The sequence below is a fragment of the Nanorana parkeri genome, unplaced genomic scaffold, assembly GCF_000935625.1.
Source record: "Nanorana parkeri isolate BGI_ZX_2015 unplaced genomic scaffold, ASM93562v1 scaffold2030, whole genome shotgun sequence".
Taxonomy (NCBI): domain Eukaryota; kingdom Metazoa; phylum Chordata; class Amphibia; order Anura; family Dicroglossidae; genus Nanorana; species Nanorana parkeri.
In genome coordinates, this window is record NW_017308298.1 from 23,042 (window position 1) to 39,563 (window position 16,522).

The 16,522-nt window shown below is 42.2% G+C and overlaps 1 long non-coding RNA gene across 1 annotated transcript; it reads left to right on the forward strand.

Moving 5' to 3' along the window:
- Nucleotides 1-1,095: 1,095 nt before the first annotated feature.
- LOC108800450 lies at nucleotides 1,096-12,664 on the forward strand. Its single transcript, XR_001942099.1, has 3 exons — nucleotides 1,096-1,213; nucleotides 12,064-12,122; nucleotides 12,614-12,664. It is a non-coding gene; the product is annotated as an uncharacterized LOC108800450 (long non-coding RNA).
- Nucleotides 12,665-16,522: the final 3,858 nt, after the last annotated feature.

Consider the following 16,522-nt stretch of genomic DNA (forward strand, 5'->3'; position numbering starts at 1 on the left):
GGCAGGAGGAAATATCAAGAGCTCAGTTTTTGAGAGATTGAGTTTTAAGAAGTGTTGCGACATCCAGACGGATATCTCGGATAGTAGATTAGTGACACGAGAGGACACTGAGGGGGTGAGTTGTGGAGTAGAAAGATAGATTTGAGTGTCATCGGCATAGAGATGATATTGGAAGCCATGTGAGGTGATCAGCTGACCCAGGGAGGAGGTGTAGATGGAGAAGAGAAGCAGTCCAAGGACAGAGCCTTGGGGGACCCCTACAGGAAGAGGAGGGGAGGATTTAGAATTGTAGGTGACGCTGAAGGAGCGCTTAGATAGGTAGGAGGAGAACCACGAGACAGCAGAGTTTCACTTGTAGTCCAAGTGACTGGAGTTTTTTGAGGAGGAGCAGGTGGTCAACTGTGTCAAAAGCAGCAGAAAGGTCTAATAACAAAAGTAGGGAATAGTGGCCTTTGTTTTTAGCAGTGAGTAGGTCATTAGTGAGTTTTAGGAGGGTGGTTTCAGTGGAGTGTTGGGGGCGAAAGCCAGATTGTAAGGGGTCAAGAAGGTTGTGATCAGCTAGGTGGCGACTTAGGCGGGGGTAGATGAGGCGTTCTAGGAGTTTGGAGGTGAATGGGAGTAAGGAGATTGGTCTGAGATTATTGAGGTCAGTAGTGTCCATTGAGGGTTTTTTGGGTATTGGGGTGACCAGGGCATGCTTCAGAGGGGAGGGAAATATTCCAGTAGAGCGTGAGATATTGAAAATGTGAGTAAGAGAGTGTAGGATAGAGTATGAGGGTAGCGGTGAAGGAACAGGGTCCAGGGGGCAAGTGGTCAGGTGGGTGTCAGAGAGAAGCTTTGTAACCTCCTCTGTGGTGACGGGGTCAAAAGAGGAGAGTAACAAGTGTGATGGAGGGTCTGGCACATGAATAGGGGAAGATGACTGCACAGTGGCGATCTTTATGCACTACATTACTAAGCATCCTACAAAGCTAGCATGAATAAAGCTATGTCGGATAAATCTCCATGTACATTATGTTTACTGAATGTGTACGCCATGCTTTCAATATAGCTTAACTATTCATTTATCTAATTTTCAGCTATAATTCTCATTGTCCAAGCTGACCAGGTGGTCAGTTTATCCACCATGATGCCTGGGGAGAATCACTCAAAAGCTGCAGGAATTGCAGCAGAGGCAGCAGGATCCTGTCGGAACTGTACATCCTTACAGCAGGTAACAAAATTATTAAACTGTCTTCACACAACCCACATTGTAGATCATTTCCATAACATTGGCAAGCATTTTTTGAAGTTAATTGAGATCTTGACTCTTGATTTCCTGCAGTGGATTACCACATAGAAGTAAAACTGTGATTTTTGAGCTGTATTTTTACAGCTCTAGTGGGTTATTGATAAGCTTTTAAATGTAGAATTCACCAAATCTAATTCTCACCATTTTAAATGTTTTCTACTTTTGACTTTCTTTTAAGATGTATCTCTATAAAGGAAAAATAAATACCGGTAAATGTTCCCTTTTTGTATTTGTCGTATTTTGTCTTAATTTGAATCCAACATTGCCAACAAACATTACCAAATCCTTTGTAATTTGGTTGTTTATTGGCTTTAATGCTCATCCTCTGAGTTGTTTACTGAGCCAGATCATGTATACATCAAGTGAATCTAAAATTCTCAATCTACATTATCCCAGGGCAGCGACTCTCAAGTGTACCTGGAGGATGAGGTAAACAAGTCAATGTGTTAGATTCTCCAAGGTATTACAAGAGCTGTCATTGAAGGCAGGTATAATATATCTCCAGGAAAGACACTTTACAATTGGTACTCAGACTTCAATTCAGAGACTTTCCAATGTATATTTTTAGCAACTCTTAAAAAAAAAAAAAAATTGATAGGAGCCAGTATATGATTTCATAAGCATTTCTTAGTCCATCTAGAATTTAAAGTAAAAGACTGACAGGGCAAATACCTGATGCTTAATGGATAAGTTCACCTTTTGCAAAAATTTAAGAAATGCATAATTAACAATAACAATATATAAAAACGTATGCATTTCTTTAATATTTGCATGCAGGCCTGGAAACCATTGCAAGTGTGTTCTGTCGATGAAAGCTCAGGCTTCTGCACGGTTTCAAACTGGCAGAGCTCGTACGTAGGTACAGAGTTTCAGTTAGGAGAGATGGGGGGGAAGGACGGCTCGACTTCAAACTGCTCTGCCAGTTTGAAAATGTGCAGAAGCCTAAGCTTTGCAGCTGTGATGGGTTGATCACAATGGTAATGCTTTCCAGGCTTGAATGCAAATATTAAAGAAATGCATTTTTTAAATGTATTTATTATTAATTATGCATTTCTTTAATTTTTGCAAAAGGTGAACTTATCCTTTTAAGGTGGACCTAACCTCAAATTTTCTACAGTATGTTTTAGGAAACATCCAAAAATATTAATTGTGCCTAAGCAGTAACCTGGAAAATTTACCTTTTTAGTCTTGAATTCCTCCTGAAACGTAGCAATGCACTTCCTGGTTTGTGAGGGTGCCTGGACACTTTTGTGCCTACAATCTCATAGCTTTTTATATGCAGTATGAAACCCGAGGCCTTGTTCACACCAAATGCAGACCAGATCCGGTCAGGTTTCTGCACACGCACGATGCGTTTTTGAAGCGTTTTTTTTGCATGAAAAGCAGCTGCAGGTGTCAGTGAGCAAACAGGCAGTGTAGGCAGGAGGAGTGGTGGGGGGAAGGGGGGTGGATGGAATACTGCATTTGAGGAACTACTAGTATACAATGCCATTCACATTGAAGTACTCACCACAGCTCTCCTTATCTGTCAAGGACATATCCTTATATCCTGGTAAAACTCTCCCTGCTATCAAACTCCACTGGTCAGCCTTCTTTCTATTCTTATATTGAAAGCGTCTGCTGTCATATAGCTCAGGGCACTGTTGAACCATACTTATGAATCTCTCTGGGTCACAAAACTGGTCCACCATTTTTCCTTTGCGCTCCAGCTCACAAGGTCACCTTTTCCAAAGACAGGAAGTGACAAAGGAAGATTAGGTCATGACAGATGACCATAGAGGTTTTTTTTCTTTATGGTTATTTTTTCCCATTGAATTGCATTGCGTTGCGTTTTTGATGCGTTCCAGAGCAGGTAAAATAGGGCTTGCCGCAGTTTTTTTTACCTGCTCTGGATCTGGTCTGGATCCGCACACTGCGATGTGAACTGTAGGTCAAAATACCATAGGAATACATTGGACGCAGTTTTGATCCGGTCTGCACCTGCTCTGGTCTGGATCTGCTCCGCGCTTGGTGTGAACAAGGCCTAAGACATTGTTACCGCCGACTGCTAGTCTCACTAGATTTGGAGTGTGATCTAATGATGTCACTATTGTGCTGACTCACCACAGCTCTCCTTATCTGTCAAGGACATATCCTTATATCCTGGTAAAACTCTCCCTGCTATCAAACTCCACTGGTCAGCCTTCTTTCTATTCTTATATTGAAAGCGTCTGCTGTCATATAGCTCAGGGCACTGTTGAACCATACTTATGAATCTCTCTGGGTCACAAAACTGGTCCACCATTTTTCCTTTGCGCTCCAGCTCACAAGGTCACCTTTTCCAAAGACAGGAAGTGACAAAGGAAGATTAGGTCATGACAGATGACCATAGAGGTTTTTTTTCTTTATGGTTATTTTTTCCCATTGAATTGCATTGCGTTGCGTTTTTGATGCGTTCCAGAGCAGGTAAAATAGGGCTTGCCGCAGTTTTTTTTACCTGCTCTGGATCTGGTCTGGATCCGCACACTGCGATGTGAACTGTAGGTCAAAATACCATAGGAATACATTGGACGCAGTTTTGATCCGGTCTGCACCTGCTCTGGTCTGGATCTGCTCCGCGCTTGGTGTGAACAAGGCCTAAGACATTGTTACCGCCGACTGCTAGTCTCACTAGATTTGGAGTGTGATCTAATGATGTCACTATTGTGCTGCTCACTGTTTTCCTTACTGTTGGTGCTGACACATGGAAAGAAAACCCTGCCTCTACCAAGAAGGTCACCTCATACATATACACAGTGCAGAACAAAGCATGGTGAGTCAGTAATGGGGGAAATATCTGTGAGGGGATACCTCAGGAAGTAAATGTGACTAGTCCTTTGCCATCTACCTGCCTTTTTTGGGCACAGCTTCCAGAGTTTAGTTCCTCTTTAAGAGATTTTATAGATTAATAAAATTACTATTTCCAACATATGTGACTGTACACTATGTAAAGAACTGTATAAATTAATGGTGCTATATAAATGCCTGTAATAATAGATAAAATATGTGCCTAATAAAATCCAAACAATCTTTCTAACAATCATCACCAATAAATATACAAATTGCAAAGAGTGTCCCAATTCTTGGCTGGAGAGTTCAACATTTGCTTAAACCCACTCCTAGATTTGGCCCTTTGGCAAGTTACATATTTTGTATGCCAAAATCAAACAATTAAAGCAAATATTGCATGGGAAAAAAAAATATTTTGCCTGAAAACCCTAGCACTAGAGACTTTACAATATTACCTTCATAATATGTTGGATTATTACTCACACAGCCACCTTACCTCAAGTGAAATGTAAAGAACCATTAACTGCTGAAAGCATAGGATTTGTGACTTAGCTGCTTTTCTTGGGGTACAGTACAGGACACAGGAGATATTATGATGGATGGGCTAAATATCGGTATTATCAGATCACTGGCCACAACAGTTTGGAGCCTATATAACCCCTCCCACTACCGCAGATCCTCATTTATTTGCAAGCAATAGATGACATACAGGGGAGGGTCCTGTGTCCTGTGACATGGGAAGAAAAGGGTTTTACAGGCAAGTCAAAAATCCTAGTTCTTGATCATACATAGCAGGAATCATGATTGATGGGATGTCCAAAAGCAATAATCGAGGGGTGGGCATGGACCACAACCACTAGTGTGCGCAGCACAGGATTAACCTACTCTATCACCTGCAGGACTATACAGCCAAAATCAGTATCTGCTGATGCCTGCACATCCACCTTTTTATAAAACCTAGTGAAGGTATGAATGGACCGCATATCCAAATCTGCTGAGCAGATGCCTGGTTAGAAAGCACGCAGGAAGTAGACAGCTCTGGTGGAATGGACCATGATTGGAAAAGTCAGGGACACATCCTTTTTAGAATAAGCCCAAAGAATGACCTGTCTAATCCAACCTGCCATAGTAGAACAGGAGGCAGAGAAACCCCTCTTTGATCCAAAAAGGAGAATAAACAGCAAATCTGACTGTTGCAAAGAAGAGGTAACGTTGAGCTATACCCGTAACGCCCCTACAATATCCAAAGAATGCGATGACTCCTCCATAGGATTCTGAAGATCTGGAGAAAAGGAGAGCAACACAGTACCCTGATTTAAGGTTATGATGCGAAAAGAAAGACTGTCTGGTCCTGAGAATTAAAAAAACTTTTTGTTGGTGCAATGAAAGGAACAAGAACTGAGCACCGAAAGTTGTCTTACCAAACAAATCCAAGAAGACTGGCGTCAGAGATACCGGGACCGGAATCGATGCAACTGGAAGTGACATGCATGGAAGTCCACTAGCGCCAAAAAAGGAGGACATCTAGGAGGAGCTGAACAAATTCCTTTACTAGAAAATGTGAAGCCAAGGTCTCTCGAAAGAACTGTTTCGAAAATTTAGCCCTTAAACGTACTTTGGGCGAACCTCTGATCCAACCCTGATTGTAGAAATGCTCTGGCCCATCAAGAAACCTCTAGGGTCCAAGTTCCTGTTTTCACACCAAGCAAAGTTTGCTTTCCATGTTCGGTAATATACTCTATGAGACGAGAGCTTCCGTGCTTGTAATAAAGTAAGAATAACGTTTCTTTGAGCCCTTTTCTCTTATGACCTGGGCTCAACCGCCATGCCATCAAACCCTGTGAGTGAGAATCAGGGTGGTAGATTTACCCTGAGATGGAGCCTCCATAGAGGTTTAACAGACAGATGTAGGATATTTGTGAACCACACTCTCCTGGGCCAACTGGTATCCTCCAGGATCACTGGAATCCCTTCTAAGGCTATTCTGCAAAGGAGATGCAGAAGAATCTTCAATGGTGGAAAAGCATAAATCAGGCTGAATTGATCCCACAAAGTTACCAGAGCATCTACTGCCTTTTAAAGGAGAACTATGGGGTCAGTGTTTTTCCCCATAGTTCTCCTTAGAAGGTCGGCTAGAACTATGAGGTGAGTGAAAAGCACTCACCTCATAGTTCTCCTTTTTTAAATCCCTAGATCTGGATACAAACCCAACCAGCTTGTTTGTATCTGGATGCTAGAAGATCTACGTCCGGTGTGCCCCAGCGCTGACGAGATGTGCTGAAACGCCTCCATATTTAATGATCACTCTCCCTGATCTAGCTGCTGACAACTGAGAAAGTCTGCCGGCTAATTTTCCACCATGGAAATGAAAAACGCTGACAGAACCGGTACATGAGTCTCTGCCAATCTTAGGAATTTTTTTTCTGTCTCCTCCTAGTGCTGCAAAACGTCTTGTGACCCCGATGATTATGTATGCTACCGCTGTAGCATTGTCGGACTAGTTAACATAGAGAACTTCTTCCATTTGAGAATGCACACAGGGTTTTGGGGAACCATCCTTCTTTTCAAGGAACTCAAACTTGTGACCTTGGGGTAGTTCATCAGAGGATTAATAGACTCTTTCAAACCTTGTCAGTTAACAGTGCTGTGGTGTTATGTAACTGGCAATAACCCCACTGAGGATATTTCTTCCACGGAGGAATCCTCCGAATCGGAAGAAGGACTGGCTTGCGATTTCTGTTTGCCGGTGTCCCACCTCCTGTAGGCAGCAGTAACCCAACCGTTTCTAAATTCCTGAATGTCCCTCAATGTTATGGAAAATTCAAAAATGTTGCAGCTTACCAGTCCTTTGATGTGGATTCGGTGCTCAGTTCTTGTTCCTTTCATTGTCTATGCAGCTATGCAGTTTTGGCTTACTTGCCGATCTGCTACATATTCTTTAATGTTTTTGTGTTCAATACATATTGGAAACGAGGGTCACTTTTCCTATGTCCTGTCATGTGTGTGGAGTTTCTTCATCGTTCGGTGTTGTCATTTTGTGATTGCTCTTCCCCGTGGGGGTGTTGTATTGTTTCACATTTTTGTGTTGTGGCATTTGTAATCATGTGGCGGTCGTTAAGGTCAGTTTTCATTTTTTTTTTTTTCCTATCAAGCTTATTCAGGCATTCATATTTGTGTCAGATCCATTGCTCTTTGTCATTTCTGAAGCGAAGTTCATCTCGTGAGCAGATCTTTGGAATTTAGGTGTGTTGGTGTTCTTTTTCCAATCTCTTTTTGTTTGTTATACATGGATCACAAAAATATATTATAGCACAATGTACTAGCTCATTACATCAGGGCCGGCTTTAGGCGCCCTGTGCGAGAAAGCTTTACAGCGCCCCTCAGTGACCATACCCATTTTTTCCAATATCCACACCATTTAAAGACTCCCATTTTGTTAAGCCCCAAAGAAACATATTAAAAAGTATGATAAAATAAAACTTATATTCAAAGGTATTAAACTTGTAGGCACAATATAAGTATTCTTATTAAATAAAACAACAGCAGGTAAACTATAAATGTCAAACTAAAATCTATAAAAATAAAGTGTCAGGATTTCATGCAGTACCCTTTTTTCAAGTAAGCGTATCTAGAAAAGTAAAAATAAAAAACAGAATACAAAACCTAGACTACATGTTAAATTAATGAATTACTATTTGCCCGAATATACGAAAAATGTATTCAGGCACATAATAATTTGTTGGCCACCAGTACGTTCTGCGAATGCGTGCCACCATCTTGGAGGCAGGGAGCATGACGCCATGCATGTGTGGCGCCAGGTGACGTCACACGCCGATATAGGCGGCGCCATCTTGGTGTATACCTAGATATACACCAAGATGGCGCCGCCCAACACGTGCGGTGTCATATGACATCATGCGCCCTGCCTCCAGAACACGCCAATGGCTGAATCCAAAATAGCATAAAACTTTGTTTTGTTGATGAAACAAATTAAAACGTTTTTAGTTTTCGTTCATTTCATCTGAAATGCATTTTTAGTCTTTGCACATGTCTAATAATACGTGTGTGGGGGGGAGGGGATAATTTTCATTTTTGAAAATTATTTTTTTAATTATTTTTTTGACATTTACTTTTTTTAAAATAGAAAAATAAATTGAGCACTCCCTCCTGCGCGTTTTCAGGGCAATATGGGCTCAGATTACGTTTTTAATTTACTACAGTTCTTCCACCCACATCACCCATTCATCATTATATCTGCCACGACTTTCAGATAAGTTAGCCCTGAGTGTCTAATTTTTAATTGGCCTGTTGATGTCTCAGGTCTGCTTGGGCTCATTTTTATTTTTGCACATGCTTGCAGTGGAAACGATCATATACTCGTAGCTAGATAGCCCAGACAATGTACATATTTCCTTCCGTTTTATTTGTCGCCCCCTCTTTTAGTATCTATTGTTTACTGGTTTCATTCATGTTTCACTGTTGGTGTAGTCTGGATGCACTGGGTGGTACTTGGTTTTTCAGTCTGGTCTGGTTTTTTTTTTTCTGCTCATGTCTCCTGTCTGATAGCAAGGAGTTGACTTCCATCTGCCCGTCACAAGCTAAAGAGTTGGAACATGGCAGCACTCCTCCCCTTTTAGGACTTGGACAGTACCAAGGTTAACAGCTGAACTTCAGCTTAACCCTCGTTCACACCTGAACGTTTTGTAGCGCGTTCTACGCTCGACAAACGCTCTACAAAACGCTCAAAAATATAAATCCCATTGTATTCAATGGTCTCGTTCCCACCTTGGCGTATTTCCACCCGTCCCTAACGCGCTACAAAACGGCCCACGCCTGAAAAGGTACATGTACTACTTTGGGCCGTTTTGTTGCGCGTTTCCATTGGGATACAGCCAAGTAGCCTCCGGAAACGCGCGACGGTCGCAAGACTTTTTTTACCGCGAATCGCGGTAAAAAAACGCGCGACGGTCGCGCATATGCAATACGCCTAGGTGTGAACGAGACCTTAGAGGCGTTCTATTTCCAGCTTCAGCCAGGAAGGCTGAATTATTTAAATTTTTAAGTTTTCTAATGCCTCACAGGGCAGGCCATCCACCAGTGCAAAACATGCTTCTCTTCGTACTGCGCTTACTCAGATGCATTCAGTCCAGAATTCATTAACTATGTCCATACAGGATTTGCAAAACAGGGGGGCGACAGTTGAGAAATGCCCTTTCACCCCCGAGGCACCAGTCATATCAGGTACCTCCTCAGCACTTGCTGTCACAGCAGATATTCCTGCAGTACCTCTCCTGGTCTCCGCTCCCACTCAGGGCGTGGTGTGATAGCCCTAGCTTATTTTGTTCCCCCTAGCATTAAAGTGACATTAAAGGATACCCCACCCCCTCCAAATGTTAGTACAAGGACTTGCCTTAAATGATGCCTCTTGATCCGATCACCTGTCTTGTAGTTTTCAGCAGCCTCTCCAGCGCTAGTGCCGGTCTCTGATCCGGCGCTGACTGCTCTGTCTTCTGTGTCCCACGGAATCTGTGCGGGTGCACACTGCTGGGCTGCGTGCATTGACTTACCCTGTGCGTCTCCCGGCCGAAGATCTGTACTGCGCATGCACTCTTCCCATGATCCTTTGCGGCCACCCGAGATTTTTCAGATCTTCGTACTGTAGCGTGCGGTGGAGACGCAGGTAAGTTTTTTTTTTTCGTAACTTTTAAAAAAAAATGTTTTTGCATAAACAGTTGTGTGAAAAAGTATTTTGCCCCCCTCCCTGACTTTTCATTGTTTTGCACGTTTGTCACAGTTACACAAGTAAACACAACATGCAGTTTTTAAAGGAAGGTTTTATTAAGGGAAAACAAAATCCAAACCCACATGGCCCTGTGTGAAAAAGTGTTTGCCCCTGAAACCTAATAACTGGTTGGGCCACCCTTTAGCAGCAAGAACTGTAATCAAGCGATTGCGATAACTTGAAATGAGTCTGTTACAGCGCTGTGCAGGAATTTTGGTCCACTCATCTTTGCAGAATTGTTGTAATTCAGCCACATTGGAAGGTTTTTGAGCATGAACCGCCTTTTTAAGGTCATGCCACAGCATCTCAATAGGATTTAGGTCAGGACTTTGACTAGGCCACTACAAGTCTTCATTTTATTTTTCTTCAGCCATTCAGAGGTGGACTTGCCTTTGGATCATTGTCCTGCTGCAGAACCCAAGTTCGCTTCATCTTGAGGTCACAAACAGATGGCCACACATTATCCTTTAGGATTTTTTGGTAGACAGCAGAATTCATGGTTCCATTTATCAGAGCAAGTCTTCCAGGTCCTGAAGCAGCAAAACAGCCCCAGACCATCACACTACCACCACCATATTTTACTGTTGGTATGATCTTTTTCTTAAATGCGGTGTTACTCTTACGCCAGATGTAATGGGACACACACCTTCCAAAAAGTTCAACTTTTGTCTCGTCAGTCCACAGAGTATTTTCCCAAAAGTCTTGGGGATCATCAAGATGTTTTCTGGCATAACGGAGACGAGCTTTTATGTTCTTTTTGCTCAGCAGCAGTTTTCGTCTTGGAACTCTGCCATGCAGGCCATTTTTGCCCAGTCTCTTTCTTATGGTGGAATCATGAACACTGACCTGAACTGAGGCAAGTGAAGCCTGCAGTTCTTCGGATGTTGTGGGGTCTTTTGTGACCTCTTGGATGAGTCGTCGCTGCGCTCTTGGGGTAATTTTGGTTGGCCGCCCACTCCTGGGAAGGTTCACACTGTTCCATGTTTTTGCCATTTGTGGATAATGGCTCTCACTGTGGTTCCCTGGAGAAGGCCAATGCTTTTTCACACAACTGTATCTACTGCTTGCTAGCAGTAGATATATGCAAAAACCCCTGAGGGTTTAAATATCCTTTTAAGAAGGACATCCTTAAGGGGAAGGATGTTGATTGCTGCTCATGATGTGGCAGAGAATAAATCTTATGCTTGTGGGGAAGTGTCAGTTGTGCTCAAAACCAAGGATCCTAGGCTTAATCGTAAGCTCTCCCTGGGAGAGTTTGTTCTCACCATTTAGCCTATTCTGGGGCATAATTTGCACGGTTAACTCACAAAGGAGGGAAGAACTAGATTTATATCTTTACAAGGTCGTAAACCTCTCTCACAAATACAGCGGATCGGCCCTTTATGATTATCACTGTTCGTTTTCCACCAAAGCTGCAGCTATTTGATCACAGTTCCAGGTGGTTACCAATTGGAGCAATATAGACATGGAACTGTTTTGTCAGCATTTTGCCTGAAAGCCCCAGTTTGTGCTAGTTGTCAGTCCCCTATACAAACTTCTACTTGGTGTCCTTCTGCTACTTCCTCCTCCTCAATAACTCCTACCGATAGTGGGGCTACACCACATACAGTCCAAAATCATAAGTTGGGAAGACCTATCCATTTTTTAGGCAAGGCTCAAATTTGCAACAATTTCAATTACATGGTGTGTAACTATAGCCAATGTAGTTTGCTGCACATTTGTGCTGTTTCCGAGCACATCCCAAATCGGCATGTCCTATCAAGCCCCAGCATGACTAAGCCAGGTCAACGTGGATCAGATTCCCCTCCCTCAGGAAACGTTCAAATGTAAAAATCTATTGTCAGCCAGCAATTTTGAACAGGTTGTCGATGAATTGTGAGAGATTGAACCACAAAAGGGTTTTTTTTTTCACTTGCACTAATTGATGTTTCAGTTGTCTTTCATTAAAGTTGTTGTGTTTTTTTTGTTTTGTTTTTTTTCTCTCGGCCCTACTAGTGTCTTTTTGCCCCCTTTCAGGCATACTGTCAAGTGCGACCAGGACATAGTTGTTGTAGGTACAGTAATATCTCCTGGCTAAAATTGTAAACTGGCTCCAGAATTGCGCATTCAATTGTCTTCAATGTTATACTGATTCTAAAGTATGAGTATCTAGTCTAACAGCATGCTGTTTTTCCTATTTCAGAGTTTAAATGAATATGTAGCAGCATTAATAGCTCTTAAGCAAAGGATTATTGATTCAGAGTAAGTAAAAGTTCTACTTTTTTGTAGGTTTGTACAGTCTTTTCATTATGAATGTGCATGATTTAAATAGCTAAATGTAAATGTCAGTTTATACACTGTTTTCTGATTTTTCATTTTATTTATTTCGTTGTTATTTCAAATGTAATGAAAGATTTAATCTACTAAAAATAATTGAACACACATCCTTGTCAAATTTTATATTTATCAGACTTCAATCTAGGAGACAGTCAAGAGAATGAAAAAGCAGCATTATTTGAGTAACTAAGATCTGAGTGAGTTTGGGTGGCGGAGTGTGGAAAATAGGTAGAAGGGAGGATGAAAGTACAGAAAAAGGATATTAGGGGGTAGTTCAATGAAAAATATACAGGACAGAAAGTCTAAAATGCATTGTTAAAATAATTTGAATATTTAGGAAATGTTGGATTTTAGGATAAACTTGTATAACCATTTAATATCTGTTATTTATTGTTTTCTTTTTACCTGTTTTGCAGCCAACTGCTTGCGGAGTATCAACAAAAGTGTGATGATATCCTTTATTTAAAATCCTTTGTTAAAAAAAAAAACATTTTCTTTTTTTTTAGCCTGTGAGCTGGCTGGATTCCTCCATCCGTGCTAATTAGTGTGATGGATACATTTCCACTGTTGGCCTATTGTTTTCTAGCAGCAGTGGCCCGCCGCTGTCAGAACACCCGAACAGTGACAGCAGCTGATTGCAAGGGAGTTGGGTGAAAAATTGTTTTTCAGACAGACAGTGACTGCAACCAAACGGCAATTTAATAATCGACTTTTGTCGAGCCAGCTAGTGCTGGCAGGTCCAATCACAGCTCCAGTTTTATGCAGTGTTTGGACAGTTTTATTTGGACTATTTTGCAACAAAGCATTCTTGTATTCAACAGTGTTTTGAAACGACTTCAATCTGCTTTAGGGCTAATTCACACCAATTGCGGTACGTTCCAGAGTGGCACTATGGCGGTGCATTGAAGTCAATAGCACCGCAGCCACGCCGCCCGCATGTGATCGGCAACGTGGCAAATTATTGCCTGTGTTCTGGTCCACTGCAAACGCAAACAATAGAGCATGCAACATTTTTTGCGCTCGCAGTGGACCAAAACGCAGGCAATGTTTTGCCACCTGTCCGATTGCACTGCGGGCTTGTTCACACCATAGCCAGACCAGAAGCGTTTGTTACCAGACCAGAAAAGCATCCCAATGTATCCCTATGGTATTTTTGGGCTCTGTTCACAACAGCGCAGTCCATTCAGGGACAGACCAAAAAATGCAAAAAAAGTTAAACTAACATTAATTTTTAAATAAAAGGTTGGTTATTTTATTATATTGACTTAGAGTTTTACAATTCACATTATTTTAAATCCATGAAACTAATTAAAATGTCTAATATAATACATATCATTATTTAAAAAATATATATATGTAAAAGGTGGGAACATTTTCAGTTTCGGCCTGACATTTTTTGCTGCAGGAGGTGCGTTGCGGTGCCATTCATTTCAATGGATCCCAAATGCACCTCCCGTCCGCAGTGTGATCGCCCGCACTGGAACACATGGTACTGCAATGCCCTCCGTTGCAGTGCGATTTCAAAAAATGTGCATACCGGTTTATTCTGAAGTAAACTTTCTGTAATGCTGCATTTGTGTATTTTATTTAAAATAAATTACAGGTTTTTTTCATCCGATTTAATCGGTTAATAATCAGCTAGCTAATCAATTTATTAAAATAATCGTTAGCTGCAGCCCTAAAGACAATGTATTCATAAAATCTTGTTTGCTAGGACATTTTTATAATTGGCTTTTAAAGTTTAACCTGTTGACATGTTATTTTAATTTCCCTCTCAAATGTATGAGATAATGTTATCGAAGAAACATCACTCAATTACTTTCAAGGAACATGTGTGCATGATTTTTCATTCTGCTCCTTATTCGCATATGATCTAGCTCAATATTGAGTTGGCCCACCCTTTGCAGCTATAACAGCTTCAACTCTTCTGGGAAGGCGTCCACAAAGTTGGAAGCATGAAATTGTCCAAAATGTCTTGGTATGGTGATGCCTTAAGCGTTCCCTTCACTGGAGCTAAGGGGCTAAGCCCAACCCCTGAAAAGCAGCCCCACACCATTATCCCCCGCCACCAAACTTTACACTTGACACAATGCAGTTAGGCAAGTACCATTCTCCTGGCAACCGCCAAACCCGAACACGTTCATCGGATTGCCAGACGAAGAAGCGTGATTAGTCACTCCAGAGAACAAGTCTCCACTTCTCTAGAGTCCAGTGGCGGCATGCTTTACACCGCTGCATCCGACGCTTTGCATTGCACTTGGTGATGTAATGCTTGGCTGCAGCTGCTCGTCCATGGAAACCCATTCCATGAAAATCTCTACATACTGTTGTTGTTGTGCCGCATAAAGTTTGGAGGTTTGTAGCATGTGCTGACCCCCTCTGTCATTTTTCGTGGCCTACCACTTTGTAGCTGTTGTTCCCAGTTGCTTCCACTTTTTTATAATCCCACTAACAGTTGACTGTGGAATATTTAGTAGCAAGGAAATTTCACAGATCGACTTATTGCACAGGTGGCTACTTATCACGGTACCACGCTTGAATTCACTGAGCTCCTGAGAGCAACCCATTCTTTCACAAATGTTTGTAGAAGCAGTCTGCATGCCTAGGTGATTGAATTTAGACACCTGTAGCCATGGAGGTGATTGGAACATCTGCATCCAATGATTTTGAGAGCGAGAGAGAGAGAGATTTTTTAATTAGTTTCATGGAGTTAGATCCCCTGCAGATTTTGTAAGTTTGTCCACTTACAAAGAAGTGAAAGGTCTATAATTTTTAACACATGATACAAATGTTATGAATTCAGTTGCAGTTCAGTGAGTAAAATAAGTATTTGATCCCCAAGCAAAACATCACTTCGTACATAGTGGAGAAACCCTTGTTGGCAAGCACAGAGGTAAGACGTTTCTTGCAGTTGGTTACCAGATTTGCACACATCTAAGGAGGGATTTTGGTCCACTCTTCTTTAGAGATCTTCTCTAAATCCTTAAAGGAGAACTATGGTGTTAGGGCTTTTCCACATAGTTCTCATTAGGGTAACGGGAGGACACAAACTAGCGTCCTCCCGTCACCCCAAGCTCAGTATACCGCGAGCCACAGCTCGCGTTACACTGAGACGCCACAGCTGAAGCAGATCCCGACAATTATGTCTGGATCCGCCCAGCTGCGTGAGTGACAGCTGGCTCTGCCTACCTAGAGGCAGAGCCAGCTGTACCCTCCCCCGTCCGTTCCTGCCAGTCAGCGCTGGAGGAGCGGGGAGGGGGGAATCCAGTTCCTTCTCTGTCACGGCAGAAAGCCGTAACAGGATCGAGAAGTGATCGAACGCCGGTATGTGTTCGCTCACTTCCCGATCTACTGAGCCGACCTGTGACAATCTCATTGTCACAGGTCGGCTAGAACTATGAGGTGAGTGAAAAGCACTCGCTTCATAGTTCTTCTTTTAAGCTTTCTTGGCTGTTGCTTGGCAACTCAAAGTTTCAGCTCCCTCCATAAATTTTCTATAGGATTATGGTCTGGAGACTGACTAGGCCACTCCATGACCTTAATGTGCTTCTCCTTCAGGTTCTCCTGCTGATTGACAGCAGGCAGTGGGTGGGTGCAATAGCCTGCCTGCTATTTGCTATTGCAATTTAAAATAACACATAGCGCAGTCTCTCCTCCCCGCTAGTGCCGACTGCAGAGGTCTGTGCCCCTGCTGCCTCTGCCGATACAGGCGGGGAATGAAAGGGACACAGGCCAGTGCAGCCGACACCTGCAGGGAGGAGCAGAGTGGCGGGGGGGATTCAATTAATCGAAAATCAACTAATCGATAATGAGAATAACGATTCTCATTATTTGATTATAATCGATTTTATCAATTAGTTGTTTCAAGAATAATAGCATACAAATATATTGTATATAATTTTTAACACTTGTATTTATTTTTAATTATATCAAGCAGTCATTGTGAATTGTTGTCACTATGACTGCTTCTTCATTTACGTGACCCTGATCCTGTCAGTGAAGGATAAAGTAGAAGCATGTAGTTTTCTATTATGAAACATTGTAGAAAAAAGCCGGTACACATTGGGATTCCGATCTGTACCAGCTGTCAGTGACAGCAATTGCAGTAAATACTGCACTGCTATCATTATGAGACACCCGATTCCTGCAAGGGATTGGGTGTCTGAAAAAGCCTATCTCTCATTAATGGATGCCTCAATACTCAATTCCACAGCCCCCGGTGGCTGATCACATACAGTCTACGTGATCAATAATTTGGGCATTTCGTGGCGGGGACGTACAGTGTACATATCCCATCACAAAGGGGTTCTGACCGGTTTCACCTG